At 41.9% G+C, this 27,633-nt stretch overlaps 1 protein-coding gene across 8 annotated transcripts in view; it reads right to left on the bottom strand.

Annotated features, from left to right (window-relative positions):
• The window catches only part of GGACT (gamma-glutamylamine cyclotransferase), a 47,298-nt gene extending 20,512 nt beyond the window's left edge, over positions 1-26,786 (bottom strand). For 3 of the 8 annotated variants that reach the window (XM_040487144.1, XM_040487152.1, XM_040487151.1), the window contains exons 1-2: positions 26,682-26,774; positions 23,571-23,744 (exon numbers count right to left, since the gene is read on the bottom strand). The gene's annotated coding sequence lies outside the window, so the exon portion shown is untranslated. Of the gene's footprint in view, positions 1-23,570; positions 23,745-26,281; positions 26,654-26,681 lie in introns of those variants that run through there. The other 5 variants (XM_040487146.1, XM_040487145.1, XM_040487147.1 and 2 more) reach the window with 5 other exon arrangements.
• Positions 26,787-27,633: the final 847 nt, after the last annotated feature.

Genomic DNA, 27,633 nt, shown 5'->3' with positions numbered 1-27,633 from the left:
AAAATCTCAATGGCATTTTTCACAGAAATATAAAAGACAATCCTAAAACTTGTACAGGACCACAAAAGACCCTAAATAGACAAAGCGGTCCTGAGAAAGTAAAACAAAGCTGGAGACATCACACTTCATGATTTAAAACTGTACTACAAAGCTACAGTAATTAAAACAGTATGGTAGTGGCATAAACATAGACACATTGACAGTGGAACAGAATTGACAGTCCAGAAATAAACCCCAGCATATACAGTCAACTAATATTATACATGGAACCAAGAATACAAAATGGGAAAAGGACAGTCTCTTCAATAAATAGAGTCAGGAAAACTGAACAGCCACATGCAGAAAAATACAATTGAATACTTACCTTACACCACTTCAAAAATTCACTTGAAATGGATTAGAGATTTAAATTAAGACCTGAAACTTGAATTCTCACAAGAAAATACAGGGGAAAAGCTCCTGGACATTGGTCTTGTCAACAATTTTTCAGATATGACACCAAGAGCAAAAGCAACAAAAACAAAAATCTGTGAGACTACATCAAACTAAAAAGCTTCTCTGCAGCAAAAGAAACAATTAGCAATGAAAAGGCAACCTATGGAATGGGACACAATACTTGCAAACCATATATCTGATAAAGGGTTAATATCCAAAATATATTAAAAAAAAATGCCTACAATTCAGTAACAACAACAACAAAACAAACAATCTGATTCAAAAAGGGGCAGAGGAACTGAATAGACATTTTCCCAAAGACATACAAAGGGCCAATAGGTACATAAAAAGGTGCTCAACATCGGGAAAATGCAAATAAAAACCACAGTGAGGGGGGCACCTGGGTGGCTCAGTTGGTTAAGCATCTGACTCTTGTGCTCTACATTGACAGTATGGAGCCTGCTTGGGATTTTCTCTCTCTCTCTCTGCCCCTTCCCAGCTCATGTGCTCTCTCTAAATAAATAAACATTAGAAAAAAACTACAATGAGGTATCACCTCATACCTGTCAGAATGACTATCATCAAAAAGATGAGGTAACAAAGGTTGGCAAGGGCTAGAAAAAAGGCAACCCTTCTGCACTGTTGGTGGGAATGTAAATTGGTACAGCCACTATGGAAAACAGTATGGTAGATCATATGAGGTCACAGAAAAATTAAAAACAGAACTACTATATGATCCAGCAATCCCACTCACAGGTATATATACAAAGAGATATCTGCACTCCCGTGTCACTGCACTAATTGCAACAGCCAAGATACAGAAACAACCTAAATGTCTGTCAACAGATGAATGGATAAAAAAGATTGTATGTGCATGTAACATATGGAGTACTACTCATCCATGAAAAAGAAGGAAACCCTGCTGTATGCAACAACATGGGTCAACCTTGAGGGCATATTAAATGAAAGTCAGAGAAAGACAGAAAGCCAAACTTGTAGAAACAGAGAGTAGAATGGCAATTACCAGGTGCTGGGGCTGGGTGAAATGGGGAGATGTTGATCAAAGGGTACAAACTTCCAGTTAGAAGATGAATACATTCTTGGGATCTAATGCACAGCACTGTGAATACAGTTAACAGTACTATATTATATATTTGACAAGAGAGATCTTAAATGTCACCACAAAAAAGAAATAATAGGGATGCTTGGCTGGCTCAGTCAGTAGAGCATGCAACTCTTGATCTCGGGGTCATGGGTTTGAGCCCCTCATGGGTTAGAGATTACTTAAATAAAAATTAGCCTGGGTGGCTTAGTCGGTTAAGTGTCTGACTCTTGAATTCGGCTCAGATCATGATCTTTCAGTTTGTGAGATCGAGCCCCACATAGGGCTCTGTGCTGACAGTGTGGAGCCTGCTTGGGATTCTCTCTCTCTCCTCTCTCTGCTTCTCTCCCCCCTCATGTGTGCTTTCTCTCAAAATAAATAAACATGTAAAAATAAGTAAAACTTAAAAAAAAAAAGAAATTAACAACATGTGACATGATAGAGATGTAAGCTGGTACTATGGTGGTAATCATATTGCAATATATAAATGTATCAGATTGGGGCACCAGGGTGGCTCAGTCAGTTGTTCAGCTTCGGCTCAGGTCATGATCTCATGGTTCGTAAGTTCAAGCCCCACATGGGGCTCTCTACTGTCAGTTCAGAGCCTGCTTCAGATCTGTCTCCCCCTCTCTTTACCCCTCCCCCTACTCGCATGTATGCATGCATGCTCTCTATCTCAATAATAAACATTAAAACAAATAAATGTATCAGATCAACACACTGTATGCTTAAACTTATATGCCAATTATGTCTCAACAAAGCTGGAAAAAATATCAATGGAATTCTTTCTGTAGTAATGGGAATGTTATAGAATTAGACAGTAGTGATGGTTGTACAACCCTGTTAATACACTAAAAACCACTGAATTATATGCACTTTGATATGGTGAATCAAATTTGATCAAATCAAATTTGATATGGTGAATACCATAAGGTATGTGAATTCTATCTCAATAAAAATAACTGGTTAAAAAAATCAGGTGAACAGAATAGAGAGTCTAGAAGTAGATAAAGGTACCAAGGCAATTCAAGAACAGACAGTCTTTAAAACAAAAGGTACTGGAAAACAGGATATCCATGTTAAAAAAAAAAAAAAAAAAGAACAACTCATCTCATTCCATATACTTAACTCAAAATGTGTACAAACTGTAAGAGTTACAATTCTAGAATAAAAGCTTTTGATAGGACACAAAAAGTACAAATAAACAGAGAACATGGATAAGATGGACTTCATCAGAATCAAAACCTGCTCTCAAAAGGCTCTGATGATTAAATGGAAGGGCAAACTCAGACTGGGAAAAACATCTCCAAAACACACACAGATAGACCTTGGAGATACTGCAGGTACGGTTCCAGATGACTGCAATATAGCAAGCATTGCAATAAAGCAAGTCAAATGAATTTTCTGGTTTTCCAGTGCATATAAAAGTTATGGTTACACTATGCTTTATATTAAGTGCAACAGCATTATGTCTAAAAAACTGTACATACGTTAATTTAAAAAATACTTTATTACTAAAAAAATGCTAACCACCTGAGCTTTCAGCAAGTTGTAACCACTGATCACAGATAACAAATACAGTTCTCCCTTGAACACAGGTTTGAACTCTGTGGGTCCATTTATAATTGAATTCTTTTTGAGAAATACAGTACTGTAAATGCTTTTTCTCTTCTTTATTATTTTCTTAATAACATTTTCTTTTCTTTAGCTTACTTTGTCGCAAGAATACAGTATGTAATACATATAATATACAAAATATGTGTTAGTCACCTGTTTGTTATCAATAAGTCTTCTGGTCAACAGTAAGCTATTAGTAGTTAAGTTTTTGGGGAGTCCAAGTTACATGCATACTTTGGGCTATTTGTAGGGGGGCTGGTGTCCCTAGCCCCCTCCATTGTTCAAGATTCAGCTGTTTAATATTAATAGAAAAGATTAAAATATTGCAATAATTACCAAAATGTGACACAGAGACATGAAGTGAGCAACTGCTATTGGAAAAATAGCAACTGTAGACTTGCTTGGAACAGGGTTGCCACGAACCTTCAATTTGTAAAAACAAACAAAAAACCACACAAAAAACAAAAAAAACACCTAATTATCTGCAAAGTGCAATGAAGTGATGTGCAATAAAACAAGGTATGCCTGGATATATTTGATAAATTACTTATATCCAGAATATACAGAGAACTCTTAAAAATCAGGAAGAAGAAAAACAACCCAATTAAAACTGGGCAAAAGATTTAAACACTCTACTGATATGTGAATCTCATAAGCACATGAAAAGATGCTTAATATCATTAATCATTAGAGAAATGCAAGTAAAAACTATAGTAAGATACCATCATAGAATGGGTAAAATTGAAAAGACTACTGATACCAAGTGTTGACAAAGATGTAGGGCAACTGAAACTATACGTTGCTTTTGGAAAAGAGTGCAGCAACTTTGGAAAACAATCTTAAAAAATTAAAGATATGTTTATCATACAACCTAGGAATCTCACTCTTGGGGATATACTCAAGATGAGTAATTTCATATCCTGCATGAAGACCTATATATGAATGTCTACAGCAGTTCTATTCATAGTAGGCAATAGCTGGAAATAACCCAAATGTCCATCAACCCAAGAATGCATAGACAATTTGAGGAGTATAGATGTAATAATACAGATAAATCTCAAATGTATATGCCAAGTGAAAGAAGCCAGATGCAAAAGGCTACGTGCCATATGATGAGTGTCCACTGACATTTTGGAAAACACAAATCAGAGGGGCAGAAAACAGCAGTGGCTGCTCCGGCTGGGAGAATAGAGGAAATGGACTGCACAGGGGCATGAGGCAACCTTCTGGGTTCATGAAAATATTCTGTATCTGCTTATAGTGGGGAGCACATGAGTATATACATTTGTAAAAATTCACTGAACTGAAAAAAAATTACTGAACTTCAAATATTAAATAGGTGAATTTCATCTCATATAAATCAATAAAGCCAACTTATTTTTTAAAGGGCTGCCAAACATCAGTATTTGTACAAAGTCCCCTTTATCCACTTGCTTTTTTTTTTAAAGATTTTTTTTATTTTTAAGTAATCTCTACAACTCAGAACCCCGAGATGAAGAGTCACATGCTCCACTGATTGAGCCAGCCAGGCACCCCTGTACTTGCTTTTTTGCAGTATGTTAGGATTCCATAAATTTTGGGCCTTATCTTTGCCAAACTGATTTATCCATTCCTCTGCCTCAATTTCAATGAAGATCGCTGAGAAGTCTCTTTACATTCTCGTTTCTTAGCTTTTACCCAGGGGAGCTTAACTCAAGTCTCCATCTGGAAACAAGATGGAATTGCCCTGGGTTCAAGTTCTAGCCCCACCAGGACACCAGGATTACCCATTTCCTGGGTGAGTGAAAACACTTCCTCAGCCAGGCCCGTAGGAAGATTTAATAAGGATGTGGAGCACCAGGTTTGGCCTCAGGCACAATGCCTGTTTGTACTATTTTCACCTAGTGATCCTCTCAGTTAAGGACCCATATCTCTGCCATCATCACCTGCCCTCATTAGATGCCTGTGACTTGCCTGGGTTTTTGTTATAGATAGTTCCATTTCTTCACATAATCTATCTTTGTTCTCCCAGACTCTTGTATGAGTTCTGTGTGTATGTGTGTGTTCCTGGGACACAGTGTCCTAAAAAATACAGTGCAGCTCTTCTCTAAAGCATTAGGGCACGTGACCCAAAAAGACTGACGTACGTGTGGGAGAAATCTTTGCTGTCCAGAATGTCTCCAACAGCACATGCTGTACCCCCACCCCCACCTCCTCCAGGGCTGGTGATTGTGGGGGATCATTTCATCACATGCACATGCCCCCAGAGCACCCACCACTCACACACTGTCTCATCTACCCAGTCCCAAGAAACACCTCTTTTCTCCCTAACTTTTGACTCTGCACCCATAGGTAAGCTCTTGGCTGCACTCACCTGTCTCGTAAACATTAAAATTCCTGGAGGAACATTTTAAACTCTGTTTCAGTATTTCAAGTTACATTTCTTATTAACTCACCATTAATGATCTAAACCTCCTTGAGCTTACCATTAATTATCTCAACTTCCCTGAACTCTGTTTTATATTTCCTTTTGGTTCTCATTTTCTCATATGAGCAAAATTTCCATATTAGTTACCAACTGCCCAGGAGAGTTGCTTATTCCTGAGTGTTAGGGAGAGGTAAGACCCACCTTTTGCTCCATTACTTCCATTTCTGACCCATTTTAGAGGTTGTGTTAGCAATGAGGGCTCTCCTGAGACACGAGACCTATTTCAAAATGTGATTTTTAAAGGCCAAGCATTCTCCAAGTGGGTTCCCTTTTGCTACCTTCAAAACAAAAGCAAATCTGTGCAATAAATATTCCCTTAGAACTTAGCTATGCTGCTGCCCAGAGGTGCTTTTCACACTTGACCCCGGGCCTGAGAGGGCAGAAGTGCTGCCCTGTGGGGGGACTGGCTTTGGAACCAGACAAGCCTGGGCAGTGACACTGGCAAATGACCAAACCTGTGGCCCTCAGTTTCCTTCTCTGTCCAATCACACAGCAGCACTTCACAGAGGTATGGTGGGCATCCCCCAAGATAACCCAGGTAAAGCACCCAGCACAGAGCCTCAGGTGTGTGTGTACCCAACCAATTGGAGTCAGTCTGGGTTGCTGTAACAAAACTACCACGGACTGAGTGATTAATAAACAACACACACTTGCTTCTCACAGTTCTGGAGGCTAAAAAGTCCGAAATCAAGGCCCTTGGCAAATTCAGTGTCTGGTGAGGGCCCGCGTTCTGGCTCAAGGATGGCATCTTCTCACTGAGGTCTCACACGACAGGAGGGCCAAGGGAGTTCTCTGGGGTCTCTTTGTAAGTACACTAATTCCATCAGGGGGCTCCACCTTTACAACCGAATCACCTCCAAAAAGCCCTACATCCAAATAGCATCACATTGGAGGTTTAGATTTCAACAGATGAATTTGGGGGGCACACAAACATTCAAACCATAGCAGTGTTATTTTGAATGAAATAAACAAATAGAAAAATATTAGTTCTGCCCAAGAGATCACTCTTCCATAGTCTCCCTGCTCTGAGAAAATACTGGAAACAGGCTTACTGCCTGGGGTCCTCTTCCGGGCTGTGTGACATAGTGGGACTCAAAAGGACTGGATTGGGGGAAGCCCCTGGGGGACCTCACTTAGCCTCACAGGGAGGAAACTCCCATCTTGCCCACCTCACTGGCTCTTCCATAATGTTCGAGTTACTGGATGCACACAGAAGCACTGTAAATTAACTTTTCCATAAAATGACAAGCCCTGCCCACCACCCGTGTGGTCCTCCAGTTGCACACACTTGACAGCAAATACTCTAGGTGTTCTATTCAACTAAGTTCAGGGGAGGTGACATCTTGATTTTTATTCTCACACATACACTTTAGTTTTGCAAGAAAAGCAACACTTCCTTGCATAATCACCATCCTCTCCAAATCTGGTGTGAATAATAATCACGGCAGGCATTTAACACAGAACTTACAAAGATTCAGGTATACTTTTAAGCACTTTACATATCTGAACTGATTTAATCATCACAGAAACCTATGAAGTAGGCACCTTTATTTCCATTTTACCCCTGAAGAAGTGGAGACAGAGGGTGTAAGTAAAAAGTGTTGACTTGACCAAAGTCAAATAGCTAGTAAGTAGCAGAGCTGGGATCTGGATCCAGCTGGTCTGACTCTGGAGTTCAGGCTCTTAACTACCTAGAAAAAAGTGCTCCTATTCCCTGCCCTGGCCCCATGACACACTGAAAAATAAAGCAGAAGTAAATGGTTATTTATCTTTAATTGCAAGGGTAGTTTACATAACCTTACTTGGATAAATCATATGTGCTATTACAACCTGAACTGTGTGCCCCCCCCCCCCCCCGCCCAATTCATATGTTGAAGTCCTAGTCTCCAGGACCTCAGAATGTGACTGTATTTGGAGACAGGCCCTTTAAAGAGGTGATTAAATTAAAATGAGGTCGTTAGGGGGGGGCCCTAATCCAGTCTGACTGGTGTCCTTGTAAGAAGAGATTTGGACATCAACATGTACGTACAGCCACAGAGGAGAGACCAAGTGAGGACACAGGGAGAAGTGTTTTGTTTTTTTCCAGTTACTTCATTTTTACTACTATACATTTTCAGCAAACAAATCAAGGTGTAAACAGGATTTACTTCACATTATTATCTGGATCTTTGTCAAATAAACAGGAAATTCTCTTTAAATAACCATCTCACTGCCCGCAAATGAGAGCAAACTTGCCTGCATATCACAAATGAGTCATAAGCCAAGGACAGAGGCCTCAGGAGAAGCCAACCCCACCACGCCTGGATCTTGGACTTTCGTCCTCCAGAACCATGAGGAAGAGACTTCTGCTAAGTCTGAGGTGCTTTGTCACAGCAGCCCACGCAGACTCAGGCAGTGTGGATGTGATATCCACCTTCCCCTCTGGCCTCCACGTGATGAGCTCACTTCCCTCAGCCCCCACTGAGCCCACTGGGACAGGCACGCTGCCTGTGTGCCAGCCCCAGTATCCAGTCTAACTCAAACTGGACTCCCTGTTTTCCTCTCCAAGGTGGATCTTCTCCCAACTCTCTCCTTGACCGGCATCAATTCCAAGTCTGTCCCCTCAAAGCAGCCGCATGCCACCCTCCTGTCCACAGCCTCTGCCCTTACCCACCTTCAAACAGCTACAATGCAGATCATTACTCTCCTTTCAGGAGCCCTAGCCCCTGCCTTCACCCCTGAGCCGTATCGAGCTTCCTGAGGCCAAGCTCAAGGGCTGCAGGCTGTGTCCTGACAGGGTTCGGGGTCCAGACACCATTAGCTGTTTGCACTCCTACCCTGTAACTCTAGCTTGCTGCCCTGCTGCTGCTCCCCAAAACCCTCCCCAGCTTAGCATCCCCCGAATCCTAACCTTTTACTGCTACCTGGACCACACTTACACCCAGCCCTAAAATCTCAGCCCAGACCCTGCATCTGTCCCAAAGCCTTCTCTGCTTGTATCTTAGTGCCCCAGTCACATTCTGCCCTACATTTCAGTTATTTTCGCTCTTACTAAATTTCTGAAGGACAGGTGACACATTTTAACTTGTTCCCCATAATGTGTGGAGAAAATTAATGAGTATTTTTGCCTGGTCCTGGGAATTCTCAATTAGCCAATTTCTTCTGTCTGTTTTCATCAGAAAGAAAGAAATGACAACAGTTTCCAAGCAGATATTTAGTTTAAAGCTGCCTCCTCTGACAACAGGAGTTGCAAGGATCATTAGTTCACTAGACACACCAGTGTTGTGTACTTACTGCGGATAGAGAACGCAAAGAGGATATGGGCCCGAGAAGTGGCCACTTGCTGCGCTGGGTCTGGACAGTGGCACTGGGCATCCACCCAGGGCTGGCTGACACCGGCCGGCTGTGAGGACACAGATGTGAGCTATGCCCTCAAGCTCAAAGTCCAGAAGAAAGGTGGGGCATGCGCTCAGAGAACTCTACAGTGGACAGTGGTGTGAAAACGAAGTAGTGAACAAGATCTACTGACTGTTTTGGGCTGAATCTGTACCTGCCCCAACCCGCAGCCAAATTCATATGTTAAAACCCTAAACCCCCAGCACCTCAGAATGTGACCGTATTTGGAGACGGTGCTTTAACCAGGTCATTGAGTTAAAATGAGGTCTTCAGAGCCTTAATCCAGTGTGACTGGTGTCCCTATAAAAAGGGGAAAACTGGACACACAGACACCAGGGACACTTGAGCACAGAGGAAAGGCCATGTGAGTGCACTAGGAGAAGGCGGCCATCTGCCAGCCCAGGAGACACCCCTCAGGAGACACCAAGCCTGATCTGGACTTGTAGCCTCCATGCTCTCTGTTGTTTAAGCCCCCAGTCTGTGAAATGTTGTTACAGCCACCCTAGCAAACTCCTGTCAAACAACTCAAATGATAATGTGATCTACGATACAATGTGGATGAAGCCGGAAAACATCCTGAGTGATGGAAGCCAGACATGAGGTCAAACGTTGTTTGATTCCATGATATGGAACACCAGGATGGGCAAATCCACAGACCAGGAAAGCAGATTGGTGGTTGCCAGGGGTTGAGGGCAGTGAGAAGTGACTGCCGAGCATACAAGGAGTTTTCAGGTTGATGAAAATGTTCTGGAACTACACGGAGGTGGTCGTACATTGTTATGATAGTGCTGAAATGTCCCTGAATTTTTCACTTTAAAAACAGTGAATTTTATATTATGTGAATTTCACCTCAATAAAAAACTCTTAAATTAAAAAAAAAATCTTTAAAGAGAGACACAAAAAATACACTATTGGAATACAATGTGTTGAGTGACCAAGTGAAAGTGCTGGTACCGAGGGTAATGAAGAACAGAAAGGGACAGAGGAATTCTGCTTGTGATTTGGACCGTGAACTGACCCTGAGAGGAGGGCAAAGGTCATCCTGAGAGTGACAGGAGGAGAGTGGGAGGGGAGGCATTCCCTGCGGGGGAGATGGGTGGGACCTGGGTCCCCAGGTAGGAAGATGGGGCTGCCAGCAGCCCAGGACTGGGCCTGCTTTCAGAGGATGGACAAGAGGAGTCTGGGGTCTGCAAAGTGGACTCGGCTGAGCTCCCAAAACATGGGAAGTTTCAACGTATCTGTTCCTGGGCCCCTTCCCTGGAGAGTTTAATGTCGCATGTCTGAAGTCGGGAACAGGAACCTGTATTTATAATAAAATACAACATTTCTGAAAGCTCTCTAGTGATTAATCTTTAGGGAAACCATTTATTTCCCAGTGAGTCTTTCCCATTTAAGGGAAAGGTCTTTCAGGGTTTTTGCCCCCAGCTTTACTGAAGTATAATTGGCGAATTAAAATTGTGTATATTTAAGGTGTACAATGTGATGATTTGACACATGTACTCATTGTGAAATGACTACCACCATCAAGCTAATTACCACATCTGTCACTTCAGAGTTATCGTATGTGTGTGTGTGTGTGTGCGTGTGTGTGTGTGTGTGTGTGTGTGTGTGTGTGTGGTGAAAATATGATCTAGTCTCTTAGCAAATTTTAAGAATACGATACAGTATAATGATAGTCACCATGCTGCATGTTAGCTCCCTAGAGTGTATTGATATCACGGCTGGAATTCTGTGTCCTCTGACCACCACCTTCCATTCCCCTCTCCCCCCAGACCTTGGCAACCAGCATTCTACTCTCTGCTTCTATGAGTTCAACACTTTCAGAGTCCACATATAAGTGATACTATACAGTATTGATCATTCTGTGCTTGGCTTATTTCACTTAGCATAACATCCCTAGGTTCATCCATGTTGTTGCAAATATCAGGATTTCCTTCTTTTTTTTTTATGGTTGAATAATATACATATGATATGAATATAGTATACATAATATGAATGATAGTACATACATAAAATTCCATTATGTTATATATATATATAATTCCATTTGTTTGTTTTTTTTTAACGTTTATTTTTGAGACAGAGAGAGACAGAGCATGAACGGAGGAGGGTCAGAGAGAGAGGGAGACACAGAATCTGAAACAGGCTCCAGGCTCTGAGCTGTCAGCACAGAGCCCGACGCGGGGCTCGAACTCACAGACTGTGAGATCATGACCTGAGCCAAAGTCAGACACTCAACCAACTGAGCCACCCAGGCGCCCCTATATAATTCCACTTGTAATGGAATATTATACACACTTTATCATCTGTTGACAGACACTTAGGTTGTTTCCATATCTTGCCTACTGTAAGGTCCTTCAGTTTTATGCTGATGCTACTGTAGAATTACTAACTTTTGGGTTAAAGAGGCTTCATTATTTTTTGTACACTATAAAAACACTGATTCACAAGATTTTCTAGAAAAGATTTTTGCTTAACCTTCAGCTATATGGAAAGTTCAATTAACCAGAAAAACAAATTTTCCAAATATTAAAGATTTCACATGTATAGAAACCTGTATCTTTTAAAAAATAAAATGCTTCAAGTGTCCAAGTTACACAAAAAGGAAAACAAAATACATAAAAGTAAAGATGATATAAAAAGATCTCAAGATAACTAAAAGGTGGTCTTTTCCAAGTTTAATACACATTAGCCCTTTAAATTGCCCCATCATTTTATGTAACTATGAAACTGTTTCCTAAACACTATTACTGAATACAAATTTTCTAAGAGCATCGTGTTTTCACTCACTTATGATTCAAGGTCAGCCTTAAGTGCAAGTATTAAGCAACAGGAATAACCATTTTAAACATGTGGAATAAATTCCATTTTTAACTTTCAACACCTGGTGTCAGCAGCATAACACAGTACAGGGCTATACAGGCTCTGTGCTGGGTGTGCCCCAGGGTGGTGGCAGCCAGCCCTTCATGGGGGAGGGAAGCAGGGTCCCAGTTCACACCTTCCAGAAGCATGACTTTGCCACTCTCCCAGATGGCCACATTCCCAGGAATCACTCGGGGTTAATGGATGGTCTCTATGCTTGTTTTTAACTTTGAACATAATGATGCTAGGAAAAGACTAGAGTGAAGTAAACCTGAAATACTTTTTCTCCACATACAGGGTTTCACAAGTGATGGCCTGTCTACCTCCCCCTCCCCAATCCTATGACCCTGTGCCCACTACTTATGCACATCTACTTCCCCAATGTGCAGGTAATCTTGTTTACGTTGGCCTGCTGATGACACACCTGAAATACAAAATACAAAATCTCTGTGGAAACATCACTCTTTAAAGTAACTGGTTGGTGTTCAGGTCAAACTTCAAACAAAGGGGAGATGTCAGGAAGGAGAAGCCATCCTTCAGATGTCCTCAGTAAAGATCACAGCGTTGACCTCCAAGAGGGATCCGCTAGAACTGTAGAGCCTGGTACAGTTCAGCCTGCCCTCAGCCTGCCCTCAAACCCAAGCAACCTTCATGTGTCATTTCACTACCAAATAACACTGTGGGTGGAGAACATGTGTGAGATAAAACTGAAGGGATTATAGCCGAGCTCCCACAGCCTGAGCATGTGCTTTAAAATGAGGTAATGGCCCAGCAGCTCCCACTTGTTTCCTGGCAGCAAAGGGATCCTGCAAAGCCCTCTCTGCAGAAGCTGGTTTCCACCCACTGAAGTCCATGAACCAATCTGCTTAACAGCAAGTAATAAGAAAGCATTGGTGTTTTTTCAAACAGCAGGCATCTCATCACAAGTTTCTGAAGATGATGCCTGCTGTGGCTGGGTGCACACACATAATCTGGAGGCATCGGCACCGCCTGGTGACCTAAGCCCTCTTTCCTCTCACTCCAACTGCTCCCAGCTACTGATGACAAGGCCTCTCCTTGCCCACATGGATGGCCACCTCCTAAATGGTCTCACTGCCCCAGGCTTGCCCTCACCACCCCCCACCTGCAACTGCATGCAAGACCGTGCCCCTCCCCGTTTCCCAGCCTGGGCTCTGAGGGGCCCCCTCAGATGACCCTAATGATCCTCTCCCCTACTGACAGTGTCCCTGTGTGATTTGTGCCCCTTGTGCAAAGGCTAGCTTTAGTGACTTGATTCAAATGAACACAATACAGAGGATGTGATGGGATGTTACTTCTGAGATTAGGTTTTAAATAGACTGTGCCTTCCGTCTGGAGGGCTCTCTGGTACACTCTTTCCCTCAGACCCCTCGCTGTCAGGGAAGCCAGCTGCCATGCTGTGAGACTCCCTAAGGAGACACCCATGTGGAGAGGAGCTGAGGTCTCTGCTGACAGCCAGAAAGGCCCCAAGGCCTGCTGGCTGTCACATGAGTGAGCTCAGATGCTCCTCCAGTCAGCTGGGAGATGACCACAGCCCCAGCCCACACCCTGTCTGCAGCCTGCTGAAGACCCTGAGCTACAGCCACGAGCCAAGCAGCTCCCAGATTCTCACCTGCAGAAAATGGGGGATAATGCATGTTTTCTGCAGCCACTGATGTTAAGGATAATTTGTTATGCAGCTCTAGACAACAAATTCTAAAGGGTCAAGCCTAAGTTTCTGCACGTGGCTCACGCAGGACAATCAGTGTCCAGCTGCATCTTTCTCTTCGGCCATATCTAGGCCATGCCTTACACTGCTCTGTGGCAGGTATAATCTGACCCCCTTTTTGCTCATAAGGCTGCCATTGCTCCTAAGGAACTTCTTCCTTCCTCAACATGCTGCCTGGAAAAATCCTACTCATCCTTCAAGGTTCCCAGGTCACTTCAAACATCATCTCCCCTGTGTAATCCTCCCTTGTGGGCAAAACTGTTTCTGTCACTGAGTCCTAAGAATGCATTTCCTTGCTTTCTGGCACAAGATGTTCCACATTCATCTTGGACTTTCTCTGCCCCAGGCCTGGAACCAGCCATTTCTCCAAGGAGCCCTAGTTTCCACCTGTTAGTTGGTATTTAGAAGCCAAGATCTAGGTGTGAGGTGTGCTTATTGTTCTTGCAGTGTTATCTGCCCAAGAGGCTCCCTCAGTAGACTATGTACACATATATCTATATCTATATATCTATATCTATCTATACACATACACACACACACACACACACACATATTTATATCCATACGTATTGAAAACCATGAGTTCACACTCACACACCTGACCCAATCCATACCACCACAAGGTTCATCCTAGTTCTTGACATTTCTGTACTGACAACTCCCTTCAACAGTGGCATAGCTGGCTCATATGATCTTTGGTACAGTTAATTACATGATCAATCCTTCCATATGTAACTAATTTCCAATTTCAGTCACAACCATCTTCCCTGCACATAAACTCTCCTCTTGCCGCTCAGGCTCTGACAGCCCACATGGAGATAACCCTCTAAAAGGGCAGTCTACTCACCCCACTCAGCCTGGGACTCCCCGTGCTAGGTTTAGGGGTGGAGATGGTGACTTCTTCCCTTTATGGGAGGGGCTGCAAAGGTGCCCTGCACAGGTGCACACACAAGAGAATAGAAAGAATTTGTAGCCATTTGTGTAAGCCAGCACACCAGGCTCCTCGGTGTCACTGCTAACAGATGGCTTCCATTCTTAAGGTCCTCTTAGGAGAAAAGATGGCTGCCATTACACTGGCCATAATATCTTCATGCGAAGTAATAGGAACTGTGAAGGGCAGGGTGAGGAACAGGAGCAACCTCACTGACTCAGGTTTCTTTGCAAAACTTGCCAGAAGTCTCACACATTTCTCCTTCCTGTTTTTTACCATAACTTGAGGGACATAGTCACTCAGAATAAAACTGCAGATCAGGAACTAAGGAAGGAGACATTGGACATTTGGTGGTGACCACAATTTCTGCTACTCTCATTTTCTTTATTTACTGGATAACATCCTGCTTTCAGGAATTATCGAAGGCCTTGAATGAATCTGGGAAGCATTCCTGAGCCTCACCTATCACTAGGCTTGTAAATTACCAATGTAAGTCATCCTAAGTGCACAGGAACTCTTAGAGAAGCTTAAGTGGCTGCTCGGATGCTATACCACTACATCTCTGTTAGTCGAAAAATCCCTTGTTGCAATGGGCCTTTCCAAGAGCTTACTGACTCACCAAGAAAACCACCACCTATGAGGACATTTTATAACCCTTTACCTGTGAAAAAACACTATGCAAGGAGCAGATCAAAACTCCAAGCCCAAGCAGCACAGCGTTCAAGAGAGGTGGGAGCAGAAAGTGGTGAAAACAGTCCTCGCTATCTGCCACATTAAAGGAAAGGGAGAAAGAAAAAGGGGAAAATAACACATGGAAGATAACCTCAGAAATGGGGGGACTGGCACAAGAGAACCACTCTTTTGGAAGTCCTAGGAAGGTTTATTTTGCAAAATGCCCCAGGAGGTAAGCCTTGATACATTTCAGATGAATTCATCTGAATCGATGCTGTTTCTCTGCAAGGAAAACCCAAAGACTGTTATTTAATGGAAAGGCACTACAGAAGTGTTTCTATTTATAAATTATTATAGCAGTGTAATCTTGATATTGTTCCAACATCTTTCAGATCATAGATGTATAGTGTTATTTCTGAAAGCAGGAGAAAGTATGGTATATGGCGAACACATCTGAAACAGACATGTTTCACTTTGTACTCAGGTAAAACTCTGCTACCTTTTAGCTATGTGACCTTGTTCAAGGTGTTTCATATCTCTGAACCTCAGTTACATCAGGGATACTAAAGCACACCTCAAGGGTTAATGTATGAAGATTATATGAGATAACGTATATAAAAATTCTGGTACACAGTGATTTTAATAAGTATTACTCCCCTCCCAAGAGAAGGGTAAATCACAGAATTACTGTAAGCACTAAACAATAGAATGGATCACAGATACAAAAGTGCCTGACATACAGTTTGTATGTTCGATAAATGTTAATTCCTTTTTTAACTTACTCATCCACACAAAAAGCTATATCCTAGTTATTTAGCATGGTTGAATGGTGTTTTTATAATGAAATTTAACCTTTTATGCATGTAAAAATTGTATAAACCCTCTCTGCATTAGTAAACACTGTATACTAAAAATGCAGCATATCCTTGGTTCATTGCAGCATTATTCACAATAGCAAAGAAGTGGAAGTAATCCAAGAGTCTGTCAATAGATGAATGGAGAAGTAAAATGTATCTACATACAAATATTCAGCCTTAAAGGAAAGAAATCCTGTCACGTGCTACAATTTGGATTCGCCTTAGGAACATCATGCTAAATGAAAGAAACTAGTCACAAAAAGACAAATACTGTATGATTCCACTTACATGAGGTACCTAGAATAGTCAAATTCATAGAGACAGAGAGTAGCATGGCGGTTGCTAGGGGCAGGGGGAGTGTAGGGGGTTGCTGTCTAATGGGTACACAGTTTCAGTTTTACAAGAAGTAACAGTTTTGGAGGTATGTTGTACAACACTGAATATACTTAACACTATTGAACTGTATACTTAAAAATGGTTAAGATGGTAAAGTTTGTTATTTTTTTAACCACAATAAAAATTATTTTTTAAATGATGTAACTTGTGAGCTTTCATAATAATGCAAGATCGTCACACTGATTAATTATGGACTGTGCTACAGATAGCCTATGCAGTCTGCTGCCCAGAGCTGAATCTGTATCGTGCCTCAGGAGTTACTCTAGAGTATGCTTTCTTAAACAAATATATAGGATATGTTAGGATTCAGCTGCTAATGGAAAAAGTGGAACTTCACATCTTTTAGTACATAATATGTGCTATTACCATCAGAGAATTGTAAGATGTGAAACCTGGAAGAAACTTATAAAATAAAAGGTAATCAAACTAAATTATTTACCTAAGGTCATATGGATAGTAATTATGAACAGAGCTGGAAAGAGAAAACATCTCCTGATTCCCCCTATAATCCTCTTATACAACCAACTCAGCTCTCCAGAATTCCTCACCTCTGAACTTCACTATTTAATACGCTGCCACCAGGGGGCAGCAGGTGTATTAGTCTGGTATTCTAAAACCCCAATTTAAGACCCCAATACCCGTCTATTATCCCTTCCTCCACTTCCCCATATATATGCACATTTATAGGACCTTATTAATGTCAACAGGAATAAAGTTTAAAGAACATCTATAATAATTTTTTTAAACAAAATAAAGACTTGGGTCCAATGGAGGTAACAACCTTACTAATCCTTCATTATTTTTTATTTATTCCAATCCAAATTCCAATCCAACTACTACGTTAGTTTTAAACCAAAAATGACTTAACTACAGAAACTCATCCCATTTCTATACATTTTGAACTACATTTCCCTAATATTTGGCCTCTTAGGTTTCATACCACAACAACCCCCGAAGCCCATCTGGCAACTTGTCCTCCATCTTTTTTCTTCACATCAGGCTCAGTTCTTCTTTCTAATGCCCCTGCATTACAAAGGAAGGTCTGTCAACAAGGCTAAGCAACTTTTCAGAAAGGAAACAGGGAGATTCTAGATGACAGTAATTTCCACTGTTCAAATGATACTACCAACCTGAAGCTCAAACTACGGCAGCTAATGGGTGAGACTTGATAGGGCTATCTCACAGCAATGACCTGTGCACCCTGAGACTTCCCACAGTTTCATCTAATTCAAGCAGTGAGGGACAACAACATTAGCAGGACATTTAGGTACTTTAATCTAGGAAGCAACTGCACACTTTCAAGCAATAGAGACCAGTGACTATGGTCCCTAAGTCATCCAAAAAGAGGCATATGATCTTTATTTCACAAATTTCAAATGGTTTTCTTCCTTGAGCTTAATATGCTTAAATTAAAAAAAAAAGTATTTAAAGGCAAGTTTTCACTACTGCTTCAGATACATGGGAGCAGTCCATTTTTATTATTTTTTATTTAAAAAATTTTTAAGTTTATTTATTTGTTTTGAGAGATAGAGAGAGCACAAATTGGGAAGAGACAGAGAGAAGGAGAGATGGAATCCCAAGCAGGCTCTGCACCATCAGCGCAGAGCCCGATGTGGGGCTCAGACTCACAAACTGTGAGATCATGACCTGAGCTGAGATCAAGAGTCAGACGCTTAAGCGACTACACCACCCAGGCACCCCAGGAGCAGTCCATTTTTAAACTACAACAGTGTTCACTGTAGTTAAAAGGCATTCAAAGAAATTACTCTTTACTTACGTCCAGTTGTCTCATGTAACTTACTATTCACTGAACAATCTAATCTAGCATAAAATTGATGGCAAAAGCAGTCATGGCACTATCGGTTACTATTTCTAAAATAGGAATGAGACACACACAAGATGCATATAATGAAGGGATCACTGCAAAACGCATCCTGCATTCAGACACTATTCTGTTAATCTTTGCCAAATATGATGATTCAACTAGTGAGACTTAAGAAAGTCTCCTACCTAAATAACATTCTGGTTTTAATTATTTTCCATAGAGAATATTTACCACATTTAAATATGGAATATCACCAGAAAACCAGAAATAATTATTTTTATAACAGGTATATAAAATAAATTTAATTATTAAAATAATGGTCTATTGTGCTCAAAAATCTGAAATTAAATAATTAAAAAAAAACAACACACCTATTAGGTGGGCTCAAATAAAAAAAAAAACTGATAGTATCAAGTGCTGACAAAAATATGGAGCAACTGGAACTCTCACACATAGGTGGCTGAGATGCAAAATGGTCGGGATGCAGCCACTCTAGAAAAGTTTAGCAGTTTCTTCAAAAGTTAAGTACACACTTACCATATTACCCAGCCATTTTGCTCCTGGGGATTTGCTCTAAAAAGATGAAAAATTTCGACCACATAAAAACCTATGTACAAATATTTATAGCAGCTTTACTCACAATCTCCCCAAACTGTAAAGAGTCCAATATCCTTCAACAGTGAATATACATAAACTGGGGTATGTCCGGAAGATGGAGTACACTACCCAGCAATAAAAAGAATACACACATGGAAGAACCTCAAAGACGTTGTCTGAGTGAAAGAAGGTAGTCTCAAAGATTGCAAACTATTTAATTTCATTTATGTGACATTCTAGAGAAGGTAAAACTTATCAAGGTGGAAACCAGATCAAAGGTTGCAGCAATTAGGGGAAGAGTGAGGGTTTGACTTACAATGGGCCAGAATGAGGGACGTTTTGGTCCTCTGGTAGTTTTTGGTTTTGTTTTCTGGCTTTTTTTTTTTTTGGTGATGGAAATGCTCTGTAATGTAAAAGGACTGTGATGATGGTTACATGAATTAATCAACTTTAAAACTCAGAATTATACAACAAAAAAGGCCAATTTTACTTTATATAAATTCTAATAATAGTGAATGAAAGTATGAGAGTATGTGACTACTCTAAAACAGAGTTAAAAATAAGAGGGAAAAGTAATAAGAGAACTCGGAATTAAGCTAATGCCTGGAATACATCAATTATTTATTAAAAGAGACTTAGGAGATGTATAAATCAAATACAATGAGTGGGCTTTGTTTTGACCCTGGTTTGAATAAATCAACTGCACATACCTTTTCAGGCAAATGGGGATATTTGAATACAGTATTAGAATCTATAGCAATACCACCCTGAATGCGCCCAATCTCATCTAAATACATTATTGGAAGATATTAAGGATTTTTTGTTCATTGTTAGGAAGGACTGTAGTTTTTTAAACTAAACTTAAAAAAAATCGTACTAAAATAGTGATAAAATGGCACAGTTTCTGGTATTGGCTTCAGAATTCTTCAGAAGTAAGCAAATAAACAAAAACTCAAAAAAAAAAAAACAAAAAAAACAAAGGGAGAAGGGCTAATGGAACAAGTGTGGCAAAGCCAGGATGGTGCATGCATTTCTGATGCTGTGTTGCTTCATGAAGGTTTACTGTAGTCTACTTTTGAGTATGGCTGGAAACATTCATAATAAAACACTGACAGAGAGGGAAAAAAAACAAACAAAAAACCAGTGACTTCGTCTTTGTAAATACTCCCCAAAATGCCATTTAACTGTTTTTTATTCACTTATAAGATACACTACAGTTGACCTTTGAACAATGCCAGGGTTGGGGGCGTGCCAACACCCTGTATTTGAAATATTAGAGTATACCTTCTGACTCCCAAAACTTAACTACTAATAGCTTCATGTTGTCCAGAAACCTTAGTGATAGCATGTGTCAATTAGCACATATTTTGTATGCTGTATGTATTATATACTGTATTCTTACAATAAAGTAAGCTAGAAAAAAGAAAATGTTATTTAGAAAATCTTGAGGAAGAAAAAATACATTTATAACACTGTATTTATTTTTTTAATAAGGCTGCATATAAGCGGACTTACACAGTTCAAACCCATGTTGTTCAAAAGTCAACTGTGATTTCTCCTTATAGTTTTTATTAGGCTTTTATAATCTGTATCTAACTTTATAGAAAACCAAATTGAGGCAGAAAGAGTAATTTAAAACAGGCAGTTGTGATTCTTCTCACAAATAAGGGCTCAATAATGGCATGAGAAATGGCTTAAAGAATATTTTTCAAATCTCATTTAATACTCATAAATTAGTAAAACCAACCTAAGATGTAGAAATATTAATGATTTTCACGAACTTCTCTGCTGCATACTCCTAAGTGCAGGTGACAACAGCAGGAGGAGGTAATTAATACTCAAAAGTTTAAAAACAGATGCAGTAAATATGAACACAAGGAGAATCAGAATAGGAGAAGTTCTTATTTATTCTTTGTCACTCCAATTTATTCTGACATAACTCAAAATATCAGAGTCCCAAAAACACTGTCAACCGACTGGAAATTTCTTTCTTACTGGTGGCCTATTATGTGGAAGATACTATGGGGGAATTAAAAGGGGAAGGTGTGGTTCTCATCTAAACAGAATTAATATATGAGAAAATACTAAATATTTTAGCATGAATTCTGTTTAAAATAGTCTGACAGTGTTTAAGGCTAGTGGGCAAAGACAATTACACAGGCAAAAATGCAGAGAAAATAAAGGTTAAAGAGCTGCAGCAGGAAAAGGCTCCTGCACAGGCAGGAGTGACCCACGGGAAGGGTGGGGCACAGGAGTGGATCAGGGTTCTGACAGCTGTTCAGTGGAGCTCCCAACGATGGGGGACATCTCGCATGCAGGCCTGTCTCCTGTCAACCAGAAGCCTCTCTCCCCAATGCTGAAGGAGAGGCCCCAAGAGTCTCAAGTCACCGCCTCAGCATGGAAGAGCAGAGGCACCACACCCTGGAAATTATTAGCGCCTGGTAGTAACTGACTGTCCCAAATGTCTGACCCTGAAGCGCCTACTGCAGCACAAGGTGAGGTGACTCAATAAAGGCCTCCCAAAGGTCCCCAGGGCCTGTGAACATGTTACCTTGCATGGCATAAGGGACTTGACTGATGTGATTAATGTTAAGGGCCTTAAGACGCAGAAATTATCTTGGATTATCCAAATGGGCCCAATCTAATGAACATGAGTCCTCAAAACTGGAGGAGCTTTCCTGGCTGGGAGCAGAGGGAGAACTGTGACCATGGTGGAAGGGACAAAGGGACGAAATGCTATCTCTCAAGGTGGAGGGAGGGGGCCCGTGAACCAAGGAATGTGGGCAGCCTCTGGAAGTGGGAAAAGGCTAGAAAACAGATACTTCCCAGCATCTCCAAGAGGGGACACAGCCTCACTGATGCCCTGATTTCAGCCCAGTGAGACCCGTGTTGACTTCTGACCTAAAGAACCATAAGACAAGTATCTGCGTTGTTTTAAGCCACGAAGTTGGTGACACCTTGTTCGGGTGGCACTAGGAAACACCTCTCCTAGTCTCTAGGCCTTGGCCTGTGACCCCACCACCCTCTCACTTCACCAATGAAGGGCACTTTCATTCAATTTGAAAGACAAGATATTCCTGGGGCACCTGGGTGACTCAGTCAGTTGAGTGTCAGACTTGATTTCATCTCAGGTCGTGATCCCAGGGTCATGGGATTGAGAACCTTGTCAGGTTCCATGCTGAGCAAGAATCTGCTTAAGATTCTCTCTGTCCCTCTCCCCCATTCACATTCTCTCTCTCTCTCTTTAAAAAAAAAAAAAAGACAAGATATTCCACATACCACATCTCTGCTCAAAGGTCTTTTCCTCTGAAAAGTGCTCCCAAACGTCCTTAACCAGCCCAGGGCAGGTCAGGACCCCCACTCCACACACTCATTCACTCCCACACCTCTCCACCTCAGTGTCTGCCTGACTACAGTTATTCTCCTCCTTCAGAGCTTACATTTACTGAGCAACTACTAAACGCTTAATGCCATGTGAAGGAATTTTCATGGGTTTTCTCATCCAATCCTTCCAACTACCCTATCAGGTAGACATAATTATTATCCCTCATTTTTTAAATTAGAAAAGTCAAAATCACCCAACTAGTAAGGGCAGAGCTGGGATCTGAAGCCAGGTAGTCTGACACAGGAGTTGTTGCCCTTGACCGTAACATTAACATCTGTCTCCTATGTGAGAAATCTAAGTTCCAAGATCCTGTGTACTGATTAACACAACACACCCCAGTGTTCAACACAGAGAAACTTACTAGTTGCTGAATATGAACAAATGGGGACAAAGATGATTTTCCCCTACTATTCTTTTTTTTTTTTTAAAAGAAAATTTCTTATTATCAGAAGTCAAATATATACAGAGGTAGAATAATGGTATAATGATCCCCCAAATACCCAAATCCCAATTTCAACACTTATCAATGTAGGGCCAATCTTAACACCAACATTTAATCAATTCAATGTTACATTATCTAGTAGAAAGAGCCCCCTTTATTACTCTTCTTTTACAGGATTCCATGTTCCTAGTTATCACATGTTCATTTACCTGTGTTAAGACTTTTTAAAAAAACAATCTTGAAATGGGCAAGTCTTTCTAAGCAAAACAAAAAGCAAGGGAACTATAAAGGAGAAATTGATAACTTTTTTCCTATATAATATTTAAATTTTCTGCAGAGCATAAATATTATAAACAAAATACAAAAAGTGAGGGAAACAGGGAGCACCAGGGGGATCAGTCAGTTAAGCATCCGACTCTTGATTTCGGCTCAGGTCATGATCTCAATCGGTTTGTGAGTTTGAGCCCCGTGTCGGGCTCCACACTGACAATTTGGAGCCTGCTTGGGATTTTCTCTCTCTCTCTCTCTCTCTCTCTCTCTCTCTCTCTCTCTCTCCCCCTCCCATGTGTGCACTTACTCTCTCTCTTAAAATAAATAAACATTAAAAAAATTTTTTTAATGGGGGAAACAGCTGTAACATATATGACAAACGATTAGTATGTATTTCCAATGTATAAAGAATTCTTACAAATCAATAAGAAAAAGGCCAATACCACGTTATCTGGAAAAATGGGTACAGGGATGAACAGAGAGTTTCACCTACTAATCTTAAACATGAGAAAAGCAAGGACTTCCAAGTGACACTGTCAAGATACTTCCTCTGGTACTCTAGGATTTAGGAGCAAGACGCACTCCAGAACAAAGGAAAAAACAATTCTTACCTGTAAACTTGTTTCTTCAAAACCTGGTCACCTTGGAGTCCAGCACCATAGTAAGTGTGAGAGCCTACAAAGCTTTTGACTTCAGAATCCTTCCTAATGGGACGCCGGGATAAGTATCCCCACCTCACAGTGTGACCAGTAGCCCATGAACCAGGTGTCCTTCTCTCAGTCCTGCTGGGGGGATGAAGACAAAGATGAGTGAAGAAAAGTTGAGTGTTTCAGAGACAAAGAGCTTAAAAACAAAAGCAAACCACCCAGCCCCTGCTAGATGGCATCTGAAACCCTGGGTCTGGGCCCAAGAAGGAAGGTATTTCCATTCAGTGGGAAAATGTGGTCCACATTTCCCAAGGGTCTTGAACAGAGGAGGGTGTCCACTGACCTGGCAGAAGGATTCAAAGTAGTCAACACCCTTGAGAAATAGCACCCATATCCTCTTCAAGTAAGGAAAATAAGATGAGAAAGAAAAAGGTGTATTCTTAGCCATCAGGCAAAGCCAATTTAGGAATATTGAGCCTCTTGGATGAGGGTTTATGAGTCTTTTGAAATCATAAATTTGTATTAAAAAACAATTCAGGGGCACCTGGGTGGCTTAGTTGGTTAAGTGTCCAACTCTTGATTTTGGCTCAGGTCTTGATCTCATGGTTCATGAGGCCAAGCTCCATGTTGGGCTCTGTGCTGACAGCTTAGAGCCTGCTTGGGATTCTCTCTCTCCCTCTCTCTCTGTCCCTCCCTGCTCACATGCACTCTCTCTCTAAATAAATAAATAAACTTAAAAAAAAATCAAACCACCTCTGAAGTTTACCTGCCAAAAATGGAGAAATGGAACCTAATTAACCTAAGCCTTTAGAACTAACTTCCAGTTTATAGGAAATACAGGGGATAGAGGAGCAAGCTAAACCACACCATACAAAAAGCCAAATAAATCCAGAATGTGAGGCATCTACAGGCAACCAAGGGCCACCAGTAAATCACTGGGGCTGTGATAGACCAGGGTCAACCCTGGTTTAAGACCAGCCTGCCAGTGAAGTTTCAAACAAAAAGTCATGAGGGGCACCTGGGTGGCTCAGTCGCTTGGATATCTGACTTCAGCTCAGGTCATGATCTCACACTCCGTGAGTTCAAGCCCCGCATTGGGCTCTGTGCTGACAGCTCAGGGCCTGGAGCCTGCTTCTGATTCTGTGTCTCCCTCTCTCTCTGCCCCTCCCCCACTCATGCTGTGTCTCTCTCTGTCTCAGAAATAAACATTAAAAAAAATTTTTTTTTTAAGTCATGAAAACAAAAGTATATTGGAATGCACCCATGCTCATTCATATACACACATCATCTATAGCTACCTTTTGGGGATCACACAGTTGGGTAGTTGCAACTGAGACCACATGGCCCTCAAAGCCTAAAGGAGTTAGTATCTGCCCACCCCCTTTTTTTTTTTACAAAGTCTGCTGAACCCCTGTCCTAAATTAAGACACAACAGATATTTGCGGATCTTGTATGGATTCCAATTCACACAAACTAACAGTAAAAGTAAGCACATTTTTGAGGCAATCAAGGAACTTTGTGGACTGGGTCTTAGAAACCATTGTGGAATTATTGCCAATATGATCAGGAGGTGACAACGGTGTTAAGGTTATACAGGAAAAAGCCCTTTTGTTGGAGGCGCATAATGCACTATTTAAGGGTGACCTGATACGGTGTCCGGAATTGAAACTGCTTCCGACAACGAAGAAGATGAAGCAGATGTGGCCAAAGAAACTGCTTTAACAAACTGTCCAATCTATTTGATAGATATGTGGAAGTTCACTGTACTATCCCTCTGCTTTTGCATTTGCTTTAATAAAAAAGTAGAGTCTTCTCTTCAGGCACGTTCCCCCCCCTCCTTCACCCCTTCTTACACAGGGTCCCTCTCTCTCTCTAGGTCTGGTGCTAACAGTTAAGACCCTGGTGAGCAAGGTCAATTAGTCCAAAATATCTCCGAACAAAAATCCACCAATTAAAAATTAATTTAACCTCACAAACTCGGCTTTTGAAATACAAATGTTCTCTACCAGGGTAGTCTGCTTATTCAGGAACTTCTAGCTTCTCTGGGGAGCCAGTTCAGGAAAACAAGGAATTTTGGGAAAATAAGGGCAAACTGCAGGAGCTCCCCATATTAGCATTTCAATAAAGTGAATGAGACCGGGGAGAACAGTCTTCAGTTACAGGAAAAAGTACAGACGGACTGACGGTGTGCGACCTACACCTCATATAGGTCAACCCAGCAGATTTAGAGATGTCCTTTAGTTTTTAACACGTGATTTCTCCCTAGGACAGGTGGCAAAACGAAGTATCTGCTTTTCAAAAACTGGCTGTAAGTCTCAGGAGTTTTCTGATCAGTTCAATATTAACAAAGCAAGCTTGGAGTCAAGAAGGTATGTTGTTTTTCGTTTTTTGTTTTTTGTTTTTTTTTTTTTTAACCACGCGCCTATACAGGGTTTCAAGTGCAGTTACGGAGTTATTTCTGGCCAATACAGTGAAATAGCAATACGCCAGACTTCGGAATCAAGGGAGCAGGAGAAATTCCTCCCTGAGATTCACATGTGTCACTAACAGCTCCAAAGAAACCTAAGGTCATAAACTGACAAATGCCAGAAGTTTTCAGATTGCTCTGGCAGCTTTCAGTTTCCTCACAAACAGGAACCTGTGAAATTAAAAGCAGCATTTTTGAACACGGCTACCTTCGTTCACCTGAGAGATCCTTTTCAAACGACCTCCGGGATAATCATCGCTCTTTGCTTATTAGGAACCGGCAGCGTCCACACCTGCAGGCAGTCCCTAACTTTTCCCGCCCTCGCCCACTCTGACGGGGGCACCCGCGTCACGCCGCGCGCAGCGGCTCTGGGAGCGCGTTTCCCGGTCCGATGTCCCCTCCTCGCCGGCTGGTCCCGCAGGCCGCCCGCGTCCCCTTCACGGCCACGCTCGGTCCCCGGCCTCCCCTCCCCGTCTCCGGCTGCCGCGGGCGCCGCATTCGGCCCGGACGCAACGCGCCCCGCAGGGAACGACGCCCGAGTCCCCAGAGCCCCCGCGCGGAGGGAGCGGGGACAGGGGCCCCGACTCGCCCCGCTTCCAGCGCCTCACCTGCCGCAGAGCGCGGCGCCGTCGGGGAGAGCGGACCAGGCAGCAAGCGGAAATCACCGGCGAGACTGGCGCAGCTGCCCCAGGAGGCCGCCCCCGGCGGCGCCCCCTGGAGGCGGGACGCGGTACCCGCCCGCTCCGACCCCGCCCACACCTGGGCACGCGCCGGGAAGCAAGCCGCCGCCGTGCACACCTGGGGCGCCCCGCCGCGGACGCTATTGTCCTAACGCGTCCCGCCCGGGACCTCGTATCCGGCTTGAGTCTGTGTGGGACCCAGATGCACTTGGGGACACACCACAGCTACACACACAGAAATGAGCCCACACCGGGGAATGCCTCCTGGAGGACGCATGGACACATCACCAAAGCCTCACACTGGAGCATCCACACTCGGCGCTGGTACCATACTGGATGCAGATAATCATATGGTCTTGATACCAATTCTCCCTTTTAAAATAAAACAGTGGGTGTAGGAGACAGTGAAAGAAATGACTTCCCTTCTGTCCTCTGGCTCCTAGAACTAAACTTGAGGCCCAGAAATTAGAAGAGTGAAGACCAAAAGCTGAAGGAGAATTTTTCTCTAGAGATTTTGTTCATTCTGGGTTGAAGCAATGCTACTTTGGGGACCCAGGTGACAAGAGCACAGAGATAGAGGGCCACTTCTGTCACCTCTCCCCAAAGACACAAATACATAAGTAGTTATTGGAATAGCAGTAACCCCCTTAATCATTTTCTGCCCCTTCCACTTTCTCATGTATGTGGACTAGTTGAAATCTTACTACAATTTGATTTTTATTTGAACGATTCCAATAGTATAGATGTGGTCGTGTTTTGAATGGATGTATATAGATTTGCAAAAGAAATCTTTAGGACCAGATTCATAAGCCATAATTTATTTCAAAGAGATTTCTTCCCAAGATTTGTTTTGGGAAGTTCATGATTAAATTAAAATATA

The sequence above is a fragment of the Herpailurus yagouaroundi genome, unplaced genomic scaffold (assembly GCF_014898765.1).
Source record: "Herpailurus yagouaroundi ecotype Mexico unplaced genomic scaffold, PumYag 164, whole genome shotgun sequence".
Lineage (NCBI taxonomy): Eukaryota > Metazoa > Chordata > Mammalia > Carnivora > Felidae > Herpailurus > Herpailurus yagouaroundi.
Note: the sequence above shows the minus strand (reverse complement) of the source record. Positions and strands in the feature narration are given on the sequence as shown.